Genomic DNA, 16,989 nt, shown 5'->3' with positions numbered 1-16,989 from the left:
AAGTATTACCAATGAGGGGTCCATGGGTCTGTACCTATAATGTAATGTTGTTGTTTTCATAAAACCACAACTAAATTTGAGTTGGTAGAGAGAAGTGTATATAGTCAATGTGTATTGGAAAAATAAATATACTATCTATTTCGCCAATGGATAAGTTACTCTGTCAAAGTTCTAACACTGGAATATGGTGATACATATTATATGAAAGATGTAGATGGAAGGCATGTTATGGAAGAAACTTGTGTACTGGAGTATATTGGAGCTAGATACTGAATATAATTATATAATGGTATTGAATTCCAAATCTTCGTTAAGTCCTTTAGGTGTTCAGGGTAAAAATCCAGAATGTTTCTCTGATGCAAAGTTTTTGGAATCTCTCAGCCTGGGAATCACCAGGGGGGATAGATTTGATAACCCATACCTTATAAAGGTCATCAGTGGACTTATTGTGCTGAGACAAAAAATGTCGGGAAACACTGTGGTCCTCATTGCCATCCTCTATGAGCCTCCTGTGTTTACCAAATCGTGCCCTAATGGTCCTAATGGTATGACCAACATACAGGAGCCCACAGGGGCAAGATAGGTAATAGACAACATACTCAGTGGAGCAAGTGTAAAAGTTTTTAATAGTGAATGTTTTGCCTTTGGAGTCAGAGAAGTGTTTTTGTCGATGTGTGACAAATTTGCACATCTTACATCTCAATTTTTTGCACTGGTGTGTACTGGTGAGGTGGCAGAAAGTGGCCAGTGGATTGGGAGTGTGGAGAGCAGGAGAGTCAATTCAACTCTATTCTTTACACTGGGTGTTTTTTTGTATATGATCCTGGGTTTATCTTCAATATGGGAACTAATTTAGGGTCCTGAAGTAGAATGACCAATGGCATTGGATAATGTTCTCCATTTGTCTATGTTTATAATGGAATTGGGTAATGAATGTAACATCCCTGGAACTGGCCATGGGTGTGTTTGTCATAGTGGGGAAGTTTGATAGGCCTTATTCACCTGGTCTGGGTCATATCCCTTTTCTAAAAATTTATTGGTCAGAGTTAGTCCCTGTTCAATGTAGTCAGTATCCTGGGTAGAATTCTTGCGCTATCTGCCGAATTGTCCCTTTGGGATATTCTCTATCCATTTGGGGTGATGGCAACTTTTGAAATGTAAGTACGAGTTGCCAGCAGAGGGTTTAAAGTGCGTTTTAGATACAATATCACCTTCCCGATGTGACAACTCTACATCAAGAAAGACTAGGCACTCAGGGCTGCTAACGTGGGTGAATGATAGGCCTAATATATTGCTATTTCAATACTGAATAAAGGGTGTAGTAGAAGTGAGAGGGCCATCACAGATGACTATGACATCATCAATGTATCTGCCATAATATATAACATGTTCACCAAAGGGGTTGTCTCTCCAGATGTGTCTCCTCCCACCAACCCATGAGGAGGTTAGCTTAACATGGTGCAAAGGACGTGCACCTGAAGGTAGAACTACCCTGGAACTTAAAGTAGTTGTGCTCTAGGCAAAATTTTACACTTTCCAAAATTAAATGAGCTTATTTATGATGGAATTAGGTTCTTTAGCAAGGAAGTGTCCTACAGCTGTGAGACCTGCTTCATGGGGGATGGATTTATATAATGAACACACATCAAGAGATAACCACACCTGAGTCCTTCCATTTGTAGTGAGATAGGGTGTTTAGAACATGTAATGAATCTCATGCATAGGAAAGGAGAGCCTGAATAATGGGTTGTAGAAAAAAATCCATGTATTGGGACAAACCAGTGGTCAGACTGTCCATGGCCGCAATTATGAATCTGCCTGGGGGGGGGGGGGGCAAGATAAGCTTTTGTGTACCTTAGGTAAGTGATAAAAATAGGGATGTTTATAAAATTCCTTGTACAAAAAATTATATTCCCCCAGATCTATGATCTTGTTAGAGTAGGCAGTATCAATAAGGGTTTTGAGCTCTGCCTTATAAGTGTCCAGAGTATCCCTTGGAAGTTTTTTATATGTGTGGGGGTCAGAAATGAGTCTGGTTGCTTTGCTAATATGGTCAAGTTTAGTGAGGTTATGGTATTTATGAGAACTGAATTGAGTGTTAGAGCATAGTTTCAGAATGTCTGCATATGTGACTTGATGAAACACGTCTATGAACGGACCTTTGGAGTGAGTAGGTTAAAAGGTGGAGGGGTAAATTAGATAGGTAGGCACTACATTGACAAGAAAACAAAATAAGATATAAGTGCATTTAAAGAAGCGATATGTATTACCAAATATCCCTATATCTAGTGCCTCAAAATTATTGCATACCCCCTAGTGCATGAATCCAACCTAGTAAATCCTATACAAATAATGATGTTTTTATAATCGATATGACATTGCCCCTATTATGGTGGGAATTCCACTAGAACATGCAATTAGAATAGAAGAGGTAGGTGCTACATTATGACAAAATAAATAAACCAAGTAAAAGTGCAGTTTGTAAGACCAAAGATCCATATATAAAGTACCTTTGGTATATGCCTCACAGTGCATGATTCAAACCTGGCAATTCAATGCAATTGCAAAGCAATATTATCAATATATAACATACAGTTGTGTTCAAAATAATAGCAGTGTGTTGAAAAAAGGGAATAAAGCTCAAAATCCTTCTAATAGCTTTTATTTCCATACACACAAATAAAGAAAAATATATCAAATTTGTGTTGTTCCTCTAAAAAAATTGAAGAAAGTGAATATTAGACTGTTCAAAAAAATAGCAGTGTTTGTATTCTTCTTTACAAATTCAAACATTCACTATATAAACTGAAAAATGTTTGAAGATTTTGCTTTCCTTTGAATCACTTAATTAATATTTAGTTGTATAAGCACTGTTTCTGAGAACTGCTGTACATCTGTGTTGCATGGAGTCAACCAACTTCTGGCACCTGTGAACAGGTATTCCAGCCCAGAATGATTGGACTACATTCCACAGTTCTCTATTTCTTGGTTTTGCCTCAGAAACTGCATTTTTGATGTCACCCCACAAGTTTTCTATTGAATTAAGATCCGGGGATTGGGCTGGCTACTCCATAACGTCAATCTTGTTGGTCTGGAACCAAGATGTTGCACGTTTACTAGTGTGTTTGGGGTCGTTGTCTTGTTGGAACACCAATTTCAAGGGCATTTCTTCTTCAGCATAAGGCAGCATGACCTCTTCAAGTATTCTGATGTATTCAAACTGATCCATGATCCCTGGTATGCGATAAATAGGCCCAACACCATAGTATGAGAAACATCCCCATATCATGATGCTTGCGCAACCATGCTTCACTGTCTTCACAGTGTACTGTGGCTTGAATTCAGTGTTTGGGGGTCATCTGACAAACTGTCTCCGGCCACTAGACCCAAAAAGAACAAACTTACTTTCATCAGTCCACAAAATGTTGCGCCATTTCTCTTTAGGCCAGTCAATGTGCTCTTTGGCAAATTGTAACCTCTTCAGCACGTCTTTTTTTCAACAGTGGGACTTTGCGGGGGCTTCTTGCAGATAGCTTGGCTTCACATAGGAATCTTCTAATTGTAACAGTACTCACAGGTAACTTTAGATCTTCTTTGATCTTCCTGGAGCTGATTGTTGGCTGAGTCCTTGCCATTTTGGCTGTTCTATCCATTTGAATGGTAGTTTTTCGCTTTCTTCCATGTCTTTCAGGTTTTGGTTGCCATTTTAAAGCATTTGCGATCATTTTAGCTGAGCAGCCTATCATTTTCTGCACTTCTTTATATGTTTTCCCCTCTCCAATCAACTTTTTAATCAAGGTACGCTGTTCTCCTGAACAATGTCTGGAACGACCCATTTTCCTCAGAATTTCAGAGAGAAATGCACTGTAACCAGCATGTACAACATTTGCTGCCTTCCTTCCTTAAATAAGGGCAATAATTGCCACCTGTTTTTCAAAGAATGAATGACCTCACTGATAGAACTCCACACTGCTATTATTTTGAACATGACCCTTTCAATTAGTGATTCAATTACACAGAATCAGCAGCATGCATGTCATGACTGTTGGGTCTGTTGGATTTCTATTACTCTACTACACCTGCTAGTAAATTATTTGCCATGTAGAAATATCATTTCTACCAAAAACAGTGATTGATCAGGTTAATGATGTCTGACTGCTATTATTTTGAACACAACTGTATATACTGTAAGTGAATGGTGAAAAACGTTCATATATGAAGTCACAATCTTTGCAACTTCTTATATCTGTCCCAAATCAAAGCAGATAGTGACTGTATCTTCACCGCGTGCTCACAAACGTATAATGTGAATTGCTCACTCACCAGATCTTTTGACCCCAGTTACGGTGGTCAAATAAGCCTTTGGTGGAGGGGGACTTCAAACCAGTATGGGAGATGGAATTGAGAGGAATGGAAATCTGATAAGATTCCTCCTCGGTAATCTGGTCAGACATAAGTTCCTGTAGCATAGCCAATGCTGTTAGGTCTTCCGGATTCCAAGCTGCCTCCTCATGGGATGGAGAAGGTGGCGGATTGATAGTGGAAGAGCCAAGGCTCATGATGTAATAAAAGTGTTTGAGCGTGAGTTTACGGATTAATCTATTAAGATCCCTGAAGAATGTGAACGAATTGGGGGGATTGGTAGGGGCAAAATTTAGACCTTTTTTTGAGGAGAGAAGTCTCATCTGCTGTAAGTAGATGAGAAGAAAAATTAAATATTTTTATGGTGTCTGTATAAACTTTTTTTTTGTGCTTTCCACTTCATCTACCTCTTCTGTGGCTTTTTTTTTTTGGAACTTTTTCTAGTAGATGACGGGGTGGGGTGGACACTAAAAAATTGGGGCTAGAATCTGATGTTCTGTTAGGAGGGGTGTATGGAATCACAGCTGTGGAATTACTATTGGACGGGTGCCCTTTTTGGGAACTGGAAAGAGGATGAACATTCTCCTGAAGTGGAATGTTGTTGAGAGGGTTATGGTGGGAATCAAGGGTAGGGTCGGGGGCATCTTTGTCTTGAGTAGGGAGGCTGGTGCAGGGATTCCCCTGGTGGTGGTGGTGGTATGAATATAATGATCACTGGGACATGTGTTAGATGGACATTTGTCTACACTGGAGGAGTCAGAGTGTATGGTCGGAACAGAGGATGGAGGCAACTGTCTATAGTGAAAATGATGAGGGATGTGTTAGGACACTTATAAAAAGAAGATCTTACACTGGGAGGATGGTGTCTGAAATTCAGCACTGGTGGGGATGTCTCATGGGCACTGGGGGTCAATGGTGGTTTGATGTTGTATGGTTCTTAATCAACCACTGTGACCTGGTGCCCTCCTTTCTCTTCTGCTTATCTCTGAGGGATCCCCAATATCCTTGATGAGGAGCTGCCGGTCCTAGCCTATGTGCCTTGTTCCTCTGGTCCATCCCTTCCTCATTCTGCTCAGTCCAAGGACGCACTGGCTGTTTTTACACCTGTCACTACATCCATCGCACAGGATCTCCATAATCCCTGACGAGGAGCTGCTGGCTCCATTACATGTGCCCTGGTTCCTTGGTCCGCATCTTCCTCATTCTGCCCATTCTATGGATGCATTGACTCTTTGACCACTGTCACTATATCCATTGTATAGTCATTCCTAACTTTTTCCTCTTATTTTAGCCATTCGTCTCCATCCTATTCTATATTGTGTGAACTTTATTGTTCATTGTATTGATGATCATTGTAAGTGCACTATTTCAGACTGCTTTCTTAATTGTTTTGTTGGGGCCTTTAGGGTTTGGGAGGTAGTGGCCTACACCAAAAAAGGGAAGTTCTGGTTTTCACGATAGGGATGTGTCCATTTCACCAAAAGCAATCCTCTACTGAAGAGCAAGGTCCATGACCAACCAGATGGGCAGAGGGGCATGGGTAGGATTGAGATTGAGTGAAAGCAACAAGGCTTTTTGCACAGTCAGAGCAGTAGGGATGATGTGTTGAGAGCAAGGGTGGAGGGGGTTTTCAGTTTCTGAGTCATAGGGACAGTACCGCCTTATCATTATTTTAGTTCATCCTCTGCTAAAATTTAAGTGACAAACCACTGCCCTGACCTTCAGCTATAACAAATATTGAATTCCAGCCACAAATCATGATGATTCCTCTTGCTCATCCTTTAGATTATAAATAAGGTTTTGATGATTGTGTGCCACATCTATTCTCTCCCCCATTCTCATTCCCTTCCCCTAAATATAAAGATGCATGTGTCCTACAGAAAAAATCTGCATAGTCCATTACCTCAGAGACACTGTGATAAACCATAGTGGTCTTTTGCAAACTTGAAAATTGCAGTAGGTTTTTGAGTATTTTTTTGATTGGGAACATGGTGGGCCATGCTTTCTTCCATATTGTCCTTCCATGAACACCATGCTTGCTCAGTGCCTTTGTTACTTTAGAAACATAAATCAAGAGATTTTTGCAGGTCCTTTATTATGGTAGGTTTATTTTTCCTGTCTTTTAGCCTTGCACAATTTGCTGTTGCCATCATTTTTGTAGGCCCAGGAAGTGTGAGTTTCTGACTGCAGATCTGTAGTTGTGACTAAGGCAAGAGGAAATCTCCGACTGATGTACAGAAGACCGCTGCTTTCACGCAAAGTGCAGCTTTACCTGCAGCTTACTGCTAGTGCTCAGGGTTTTCTTCTGGCAATTGGATTGCTTTAGGGACATACCTGCAAGTTTAACCACTTAACTAAGTGAGGATCTACCCCCCTTCCTGACCAGGCCATTTTTTGCGTTACGGTGCTGTGTTAGTTTAACTGACAATTGCGCAGTCATGCAACGCTGCACCCAAATGAAATTTGAGTCCTTTTTTCCCCCACAAATTGAGCTTTTGTTGGGTGGTATTTGATCGCCTGTGTGCTCTTTATTTTTTGCGCTATAAAAAAAAGACAGACAATTTTGAGAAAAAAACAATAGGACTTTTTGCTATTAAACATGTCCAGTAAAAAAATTTAAAAAATCAAATTTTGTCATACAATTTATGCCAAAATGTATTCTGCGACATGTCTTTGCTAAAAAAAATCTCAATACGTGTAAATTAATTTCTGCTTCAGTATTTCTGCTATAGGGTGGTTGGGAAGCGGTTAGTAGAACTATAGGCAAAACTTTTTTTACATTTTGAATAGAGCAAGGGAGAGTTACAACCCTTGTCAGATTTCTTGCTATCTGTGTCCAATTTCTGAGATGTCCCTTCACTTCCTGTCCCATAGCCAAAAAGGAAGTGAGAGTGATAGGAAATTCCTACAAATTAAGGTAGTTCTTTGGGGACCACCATGTCACCAGAACTAGTGCCCCAGTTGGAATATTTCCCCTCTGTCATCGATGTCTCCTGCTTGGCTCACAGAACGCACACCCCAGAGCCCCGTGATCGGTGTGGTGCCTGGACATAGCGGACACATTACTGCTGTGTTCGGGTGATCACGTGGTGTTTTACCATGTGACTGCTGTAACCAATCACAGCACTTACACAATAAAAGTAAACAATGAAACAAAGTAAAGATAGTTTCTCTCTGCTCACAGTGTGAGAGCAGAGAGAAGTGATTCTTCAGTGTGTGAGTGTATAGCTGCCTGTCAGGCTGCTTGTACACTCGCACATTGCAGTGCCTGCCACCCCAGTGCTCCAGTTTAGTGCCACTGTGTCCCTGATCACTGCCCCACAATATCAAAAATAAATAATGCAGGGAGGCTCTGTCACCTGTCCCAGTGCACACAGAACACCCCCATACACCATTCCAATGTCCTGATCTCCGCCATATCAGTGTCCTGATCACCGCCATATCAGTGTCTTGATCACCGCCATTATTATTATACAGGATTTATATAGCTCCAACAGTTTGCTCCGCGCTTTATAATATAAAGGGAGACAATACAGCAACAATACAGTTCAATACAAGAGGGTTAGGAGGGCCCTGCTCATTGGAGCTTACAATCTAAGAAGGCGGGGCTAGTGGTACAAAAGGTAATTGTGTAACTGTGGGGGATGGACTGGTAGGAGGAAGAGAAGATACCATTATTAGCTGAAGTCAGGATAGGCTTCCCTGCAGAGATAGGTTTTCAGAGATCACCTAAAAGTGAGCAGAGTAGGTGATAGTCTGATAAATTGGGCTAGGGAGTTCCAGAGGATGGGGTAGGCTCTCGAGAAGTCCTGGAGATGAGCATGGGAGGAGGAGACAAGGGAGCTAGAGAGTAGGAGGTCGTACCCCAAACCAACACCCTGATCACTATCATATGCCATACCAGCACCCTGATCACTTTCATACACCATACCAGTGCTCTGATCACCTACATACATGATACCAGGGCCCTGATCACCACCATACTCTATATCAGCATCTTGATCATCACCATACCCCATATCAGCATCCTGATCATCATCATACCCCATACCAGCAACCTGATCACCGCCATGCCTCATTAAAGTGTCCTGATCACCATATATGCCATACCAGCATCCTGATCACCACCATACCCCATACCAGCATCCTGATCACCGCCATACCCCATACCACCACTCTGATCACCACCATACCCTGAACACTGCCATACCCCATACCAGCCTTTTGATCACCACCAAACCCTATACCAGCATCCTGATCACAGCTATACCCCATACCAGCATCCTTTTTTGGTATTTTTTCATTTATATAGCAAAAAATAAAAAACCCAGTGGTGATCAAATACCACCAAAAGAAAGCTCTATCTGTCTCAAAAAAGGATAAAAATGTCATATGGTTACAGTGTTGTATGACTGAGAAATTGTCTCTCAAAGTGTGATAGTGCTGAAAGCTGAAAATTGGCCTGGGTAGGAAGGGGGTGAAAGTGTCCGGACTTGAAGTGGTTAACGATGGCAGCAGTAAAAACTGACGGGGGTTCTAATCACTCTTCACTCTGTCAAAACAAAAAAAAAGTTTTTCCTGTAGTTATACTTTTTCTGCAACCTCACTTTATCTACATATATTTGCAGTAAACTTGAATTGGGATTTAAACTGTCAGCTGCTAAAAGTTAATGTATCATGATTGTATATGAGATAAATGGTATTTTTGGACCCCTACTTTCTCTTTTAAAAAAAATTAGTGTACAAGTTAATATTCTGATTTGTAAACCTAAAGATTCAGCTGTTCTCCAAAACATACACAATATCATGTTGCTATTAATTTAGAGCCCAATTTTATGCCCCATTAGAACTTCAACTGGAAAAAAGGACATTAATTCTTGCATCCAGAAAGAGAGCAAGTCAACTTATTTTATTTTTATTGCTATTTTCTGCTCACCAAACCTTTCGGGAAGCTGAACTCGCATTGAATTGCAATTCCATAATTTGTGCAAATTGCCATAAGCCATCTTGCAGTTAATTTTATTTGAACACTTATTGCATTTAGTATCTCCAAATCCTTCATAAATATTGTTTTTATCTTTGTGAAACCTGAAAAAAAGTATTTTTGATTTTGAAGAATAGCATTCCTAGGTCTGGTCTCAGATTCCTAGGATGCCTAAAGACTTAGGTGACCTAATTTTCAACTTCCCATAACTATTTTATTCTGAGAAAGCCTATTTAAAATATTAGCTCTCAAAATAAACTGGTAACTCCCGTCTGACTCTTACTTGAAAATAGCCTCACTTATTCACATATAATGAATAGTTTTAGTTTGCCAAATTAAATAGAAATTTGCATAATTATTCTGTTTTTATTTTTTTCTCATTTATTTTTGTGATGAAGTAGGATTATTGTTTAGAATGGAATAACATACATGCGCCTGTTTTTGTTCTTGCTGGTCTTTCATTGCTTGGATTCTAAATTAGTTGTAAATGTCATTAGGGCCTCATGCACGCTACAGCTGTCAAACGCCTGTCCATGCGCACTTAGACTTTTAGAGGAGTTTAGAAGCAGGAGCATTTAGGGGAAGAAAACTGAATGCACCAAAATCACCTTCAGGAGAGGTAGTTTGGGTAGAAAAAATGCCCAACACATAAGCACTTGTCACATTTAGAACGTGAGTGTTTTTTCATTTCAGTGGCCAGAATAAATTAATATGAGATAAACTAACACCCAAGCGGTTTACTTTATACACCTAAATATGGCTTAGGCGTGTTTTTGAAGCTACATATACAAAAGCCCCAGCGTGCCTAAAGCCTAACAGAAAGTTCTGCTAAAAGAAATACGAGGCTACCATTGCACTGACTTCCTTTATGAAAATGCTCGTTGCCAGTCTGTCTCTTTTTTCAGTATCTTCCTCATCATTAACCTGGACTTATTGCCCATGAAAAATGATATATGAATGGAGGAGGCAAACCTTTCATTCATCTTCCTGTCGATCATTCGTTGATTGTTTTTATTGATAGATTCTGTAGTACAGAATCTACTGTATGTATGGACGTAGCAGGTGGAAAGTGTGACCATAGTCGGCACTTCTGATGAGTGCATATGACAGGTTCTTTGGCTGTATTACTCCTACCGCACTGGAAAATTTTGCCAGTAGGGATGGGGGCAATTATCAGAGGACGGAAAGATTCAACTAATTCTGCAGCAGAACAATGGTCACATTGCATTGACTGTAAGTAAAGTCTCTTTTGCAGATTTTTTAAAAACCCTTTTTTGACTAAACGTATGGTACCTTAAGAAAAGGGTTCTCTAGCTGTACCCAGATATATGGTGTTCTTGTGTACAGCCATATATTACTTTTAAGTGGCAGTATGCAGAAGTTGTCTCTCCTGAGTAAGGAAAACGCCTGCAATTTAGGTTACATACACAAAAGCTTCTATGTACATGAGGCCTTAAACGATAAGTTCACTTTTTTTACAGGCAAAAAAATGTGCATTTCATTTTTTTTTTTTTTTTGGAGCCTGGAAAGCATTGCACCAGTGATCAGCAGATCGCTGGTGCCATGCAGTACATCCTATACAGGCAAGCTGATACAGTATGGCAGGAAGACTCAATGAACTACCACAGCGCTCCACAGCACCATGGTAGATCATTGAGAACTACAAGCCGACAGCCACAAAAGCTGTCAGAACTCTTAGTTCATTCATTCACAAAACTCTGTGAATCAATGAATTGACCTCCTTACTGACAGCTCCCCATACTGTTCAACTTCTCCACGTGCAGCTGCAGTGGTGGGAACATGTTAAAAATGTAACATGTTCCTAAAGGTGAACTTATCCTTTAATCGCTTCCCACCTGGCCACTGCACTTAAACAGCCAGATGGGATCTTTGTTGTTCTGAGGGGACATTCCTGTACGTCCCTCACAATGTGGGGGTGCACGCAGCCATGTAACAGTGCAGCTGTGAACTCTCCATGTGCCTTTGTTCCCTGTAAACATGGCTGCCTGACAGTCGATCGGCTCTGCTTCTCCTCACACAGAGCTTGCCAGTGAGGAGAAGCAGACCCGATCTGTGTTGCCAGCAAAGTTAACAGTGAGTTTGAAAGCACTACATTACCTTGATCAGTCAGATAGTGACCCCCACACATCTGTCACAGTGATCATCCATATCTGTCACTGTACCAGTGGTTATCCACATCTGTACCAGTGATCCACATATGTCACAGTGTACCAGTGGTTATCCACAACTCTATTAGTGATCCACATCTATCACAGTGTACCAGAGGTCATCCACATCTGTACAAGTGAGCCACATCTGTCACAGTGTACCAGTGGTTATCCACATCTGTACTAGTGTTCCACATCTGTCACAGTTTACCAGTGGTCATCCACATCTGTACCGGAGATCCACATCTGCCAAAGTGTACCAGTGTTCATCCACATCTGTACTAGTGATCCACATCTGTCAGTGTACCAGTGGTCATCCACATCTGTACTAGTGATCCACATCTGTCAGTGTACCAGTGGTCATCCACATCTGTACCAGCGATCCACATCTGTCACAGTGTACCAGTGGTTATCCACATCTGTACTAGTGATCCACATCTGTCACAGTGTACCAGTGGTCATCCACACCTCTTCTAGTGATCCACATCTGCCACAGTGTACCAGAGGTCATCCACATCTGTACTAGTGAGCCACATCTGTCACAATGTACCAGTGGTAATCCACATCTGTACTAGTGATCCACATCTGTCACAGTGTACCAGTGGTCATCTACATCTGTACTAGTGATCACATATGCCACAGTGTACCAGTGGTCATCTACATCTGTACTAGTGATCCACATCTGTCACAGTGTACCAGTGTTCATCCATATCTGTTCCAGTGATCCATATCTGCCACAGTGTACCAGTGGTCATCCACATCTGTACTAGTGATCCACATCTGTCACAGTGTACCAGTGGTCATCCACATCTGTTCCAGTGATCCATATCTGTCACAGTGTACCAGTGGTCATCCACATCTTTACCGGTGATCCACATCTGTCACAGTGTACCAGTGGTCATCCACATCTGTTCCAGTGATCCATATCTGCCACAGTGTACCAGTGGTCATCCACATCTGTACCGGTGATTACATATGCCAAAGTTTACCAGTGGTCATCCACATCTGTACCAGTGTTCCACCTCTGTCACAGTGTACCAGTGGTCATCCACATATGTACCGGTGATCCACATCTGCCACAGTGTACCAGTGGTCATCCACATCTGTACAAGTGAGCCACATCTGCCACAGTGTACCAGTGGTTATCCACATCTGTACTAGTGTTCCACATCTGTCACAGTCTACCAGTGGTCAGCCACATCTTTACCGGTGATCCACATCTGCCACAGTGTACCAGTGGTCATCCACATCTGTATTAGTGATCCACATCTGCCACAGTGTACCAGTGGTCATCCATATCTGTACTAGTGATCCACATCTGTCACAGTGCACCAGTGGTCATCCACATCTGTACCAGTGGTCATCCATATCTGTACCAGTGTTCCACATCTGTCACAATGTACCAGTGTCAAATCCACATTTGTCACAGCGTACCAGTGATCCACATCTGTCACAGTGTCTCAGTGTAAAATCCACATCTGTCACAGCGTACCAGTGATCAAAATAATAAATCAATACTCTATCACTTCCCACAGAAAAGTCAAACTTCCACCCTTGAAAGTCTAAACAACATAAACCTTTTCAAAAATCTCAAAATACCCTCTCCCACAATCTTATACTACTCATATAATGTCCAAACCATAGTCCATAGTCCAAAGTCACCAAAAAAATAAATAAAAATAAAAAATAACAATATTCCAAATGTGTCCAAATCTTCCCGTTCAATCCATAAGACCCTCAAAAAAACAAAAGTAAAATATAGTGCATTATCCTAAATACAAAATTACTGCGAGTGATACCATGCAATCACACTCGTGATATAAATAATGTATACAAAATTAAAGTGAATACACCATAACACTAGTGGTCCAGTGAGGCAACACTGCAACCGTGAAAAATATCACAAAACACACAGCGTGATCCGTGAGACAATGATCCGTGACAGTAGTGCTAAATACAGTGCCACACTCTGTTAGGGGATAAAATGCAATTACCCTCTTGCTGTTAAATCAAATCATATAGGATTCCTTTATGCCACAAAGATAACATTCCTAGTAGGTGCCTCTTCCTCTCGGTCATATACAATGGGATCTCTTTTCCATATAGCCACAGGTCATAGGTACCGGGATCCCCGTTCCTCACCGGAAAATAGGAGCAGACTCAGTGGAGTAAAAAGTAATTCACACTTTTATTTCAACACTTACATCTTAAAATATACCGTCCATCCTCGCTCTAGTCCGTTCACTGTTGTGAGAAATTCCAAAATGGCCGCCCTGATCCTTCCGGCTCAGCGTCCGACGTCACGACACTGACGCGTTTTGTCACTTCCGACTTTTTCACAAGGGATCCAGACGTCAGTGCGGCGGTTGCTCTTATCCTGCTCAAACTACTGGTAAGACGCCCCGCCGCCATTTTACCTCAGGGCATCATACCGATGCCTAAATTACCAACAGGACGGCTCAGATATAGAGTATATGCAATTAATCCCATACATAGGGAACCGATGGACAGATATCTCAATCTATTCCATGAACACTAATTATTATCCATATATACATAAAGTTGATTTTCCTATAGAATTTCTAACCAAATACTTCTTAAGACACTAATACATCCATAGGTATATTAAATAGAATACAATGAACAAAACTCCAGCATATATCAGATAAAAAACACATGTATATATAAAAAAATTAACTAAATACTTTAATTCTACCTAAAACTGATCACCTTTACGGATAGGGCACCCTCTACTGGTCAATAAACAAAACTCCTCAAATTAATATATAAACCCTAACTTACAAATAATTAAATAAGTAAGTAAGTATCTCTCCTACTTCATACTAATAAATATATCTAATAATTTAGTTTAATAAATCAATTTAAAAAAAATCAATTTAATAAATTACCCCAAAATATAAAATAAATAAAATAAAATAAAAATACACCAAATATTTTTAAAAATAAATAAGTAAATAAATTATAATAAATAAAATTATTATAATAATACAATAGAAAAGTAAATAAACTTCCTACTACATTTTAATTCCAGCAATACAGCGTTCCTATTCCCTTCCGCAATCCAACACTAGATAATACCCTATATCCTCTAATCTTAAGATAATTAATTAATAAACTAAAATGAATCCAATGACAATCATAGCAATATCCCATATCCCTATCTCAAACCAGAACATACCTTCCCCTAAATCAATAGTTGCCTATTTTACCAATCAGAGATGAAGCAGTTTAAATCTAAATCGATATTTAGACCCCTAGGTTTTAAAGTGCGCAGCTGATAAATCCAAAACGTTTCATTCCTGGACAACATCTGGACCCTATTACCCCCTCTCCAATGAGCTTCCACTGTATCTATCCCACAGAATTTAAGGACACTAGGGTCTGACCGATGGTATTCCTTAAAATGCCTAGATACACTATGGTCTTTTTTCCCTTTCGCGATATTTCTCACATGTTCTTTGACTCTATCGCTAAGGGTCCTTTTTGTTCTCCCTATATATTGTAATTTACAGGGACATTCCAACAAGTATGTCACATATTTGGTACCACAAGTGATAAATTTCTCAATTTCAAATTTCTCACCCGTATTAAAAGATTCAAACCCAGAGATTTTACTTTTACTACCAGTAGTCCTACACACCTTACACTTTTTACATGGATAAAATCCTTTAAAATCAAACAATTTAATACCTTTAGACTTAGGAGGTGATATAACTCCTTTTACCAAAACATTCCTTAAATTATTATTTTTCCTATATATGAACAACGGTTTTTTGGGGAGATGGGTCCCTAAAGTAGCATCCTTTCCTAAAATCGGCCAATAGTTTTTAAAAATGTTTTCTATGTCTTTATAATGACAATTGAAGCAGGAAATAAAAGCAAATTCTGCTATCGTGCCATCCTTTATTATAATGTTATTTTCTTTCTTAATTTTTCCTTCCCCCAAGTAATTACGGCTAATTTTATATCTAGTTTTTTCCAATTTCACTGGGTCATAGCCCTTAAGAATAAACCTTTCTTTGATTATATCCGACTGTGTAATATAATCTTCCAGCCTGGAACAATTCCTCATAATCCTTGAGAACTGACCCTTAGGTATACCTTCTATCCACTGGGGGTGATGGCAACTATAAATAGGAATATACCCGTTTCTATTAGTTTCTTTAAAATAAGTTTTAAAATATAATTTATTATTACTTTTAAAAATATTAAAATCTAAAAAATTAATCGAATGAGTGCTACTAAACTGTGTGAAACCCAATCCAAATTCATTATTTATAACATGATCCATAAAATAATTCAAGTTCTCAGCCGTACCATCCCACACCATCACTATGTCATCAATATATCTTTTCCAGGTTCTAAGTCCCTCCCACTTTTTACCATAAATTTCTCTCAACTCCCATCTTGCTAAAAAAATATTAGCAAGACTGGGCGCAAATTTTGCGCCCATTGCTACGCCTTTGATTTGCTCAAAAAATTCACCTTGGTACCAAAAATAATTCCTTCCCATACTAAATTCCAGTAATTGGATAATTAGTTTTCTTTGTTTTCTATGTAGATCCGTAAAATTTTTTAGACCCCATTTAATAGCTGAAATACCATCATTATGCTTGATGCTAGTATATAATGCATTCACATCTATTGTAACCAGGATGGTTTCTTCCGATACCTCAAGTCCCTCCAATAAACTAATCACATCCTGGCTATCTTTTAAATAAGAGGTCATCTTTTTCACTATCGGCTGCAGAAAAAAATCTACATATTGTCCTATCCTAGAATGTATAGAGTCGATACCATTTATAATTGGTCTACCCGGAGGTCTATCCATACTTTTATGTATTTTAGGTAATATATAAATGAAAGGAGTTTTACAACAAGTGGGGATAAGATATTTAGCTTCCTTATCATTAACAATGAAATCTTCCTTAGCTTTATTAATTATCTTTTTCAGCTGCTTTTTATAATCACAAATAGGGTTTTTGGTTATTTTTTTATAAGTTTCCTTATCATTTAAAATTCGCTTCATCTCGTCTTCATAATCACTTCTATCCATAACAACCACTCCACCACCCTTATCCGCTGGCCTAATCACGATATTTTTCTTTTCTTTCAGTGTTAGTAAACCTTGATGGAACATTTCTTCTTCTTTAAATTTGCAGAAATTCAAGCTATACAGATCATCCACAACCATTTGTTTAAAAACATCCAAATTTTGGTTTCTAGAATTCGTAGGGTTAAAAGTGGATTTATTTTTTAAATCACTATGAATAAAAACAGATTTGCTATTATAATTTTCAAACTGGGAAGGTCCTGGTAGAGATAAAAAATATTTTTTAATATTAAGTTTTCTAATATATTTATTAATATCAATATATGTTTCAAATTTATTCAGATTAGCCTTCAGGGCAAACTTTAAACCATTATCCAACACTTTTAATTCATTTTCTGTCA

The sequence above is a fragment of the Staurois parvus genome, unplaced genomic scaffold (genome assembly GCF_062004578.1).
Source record: "Staurois parvus isolate SC_StPar_1 unplaced genomic scaffold, SC_StPar_1.0 ptg000104l, whole genome shotgun sequence".
NCBI classification, from domain to species: domain Eukaryota; kingdom Metazoa; phylum Chordata; class Amphibia; order Anura; family Ranidae; genus Staurois; species Staurois parvus.
This window is presented reverse-complemented; position numbering follows the sequence as displayed.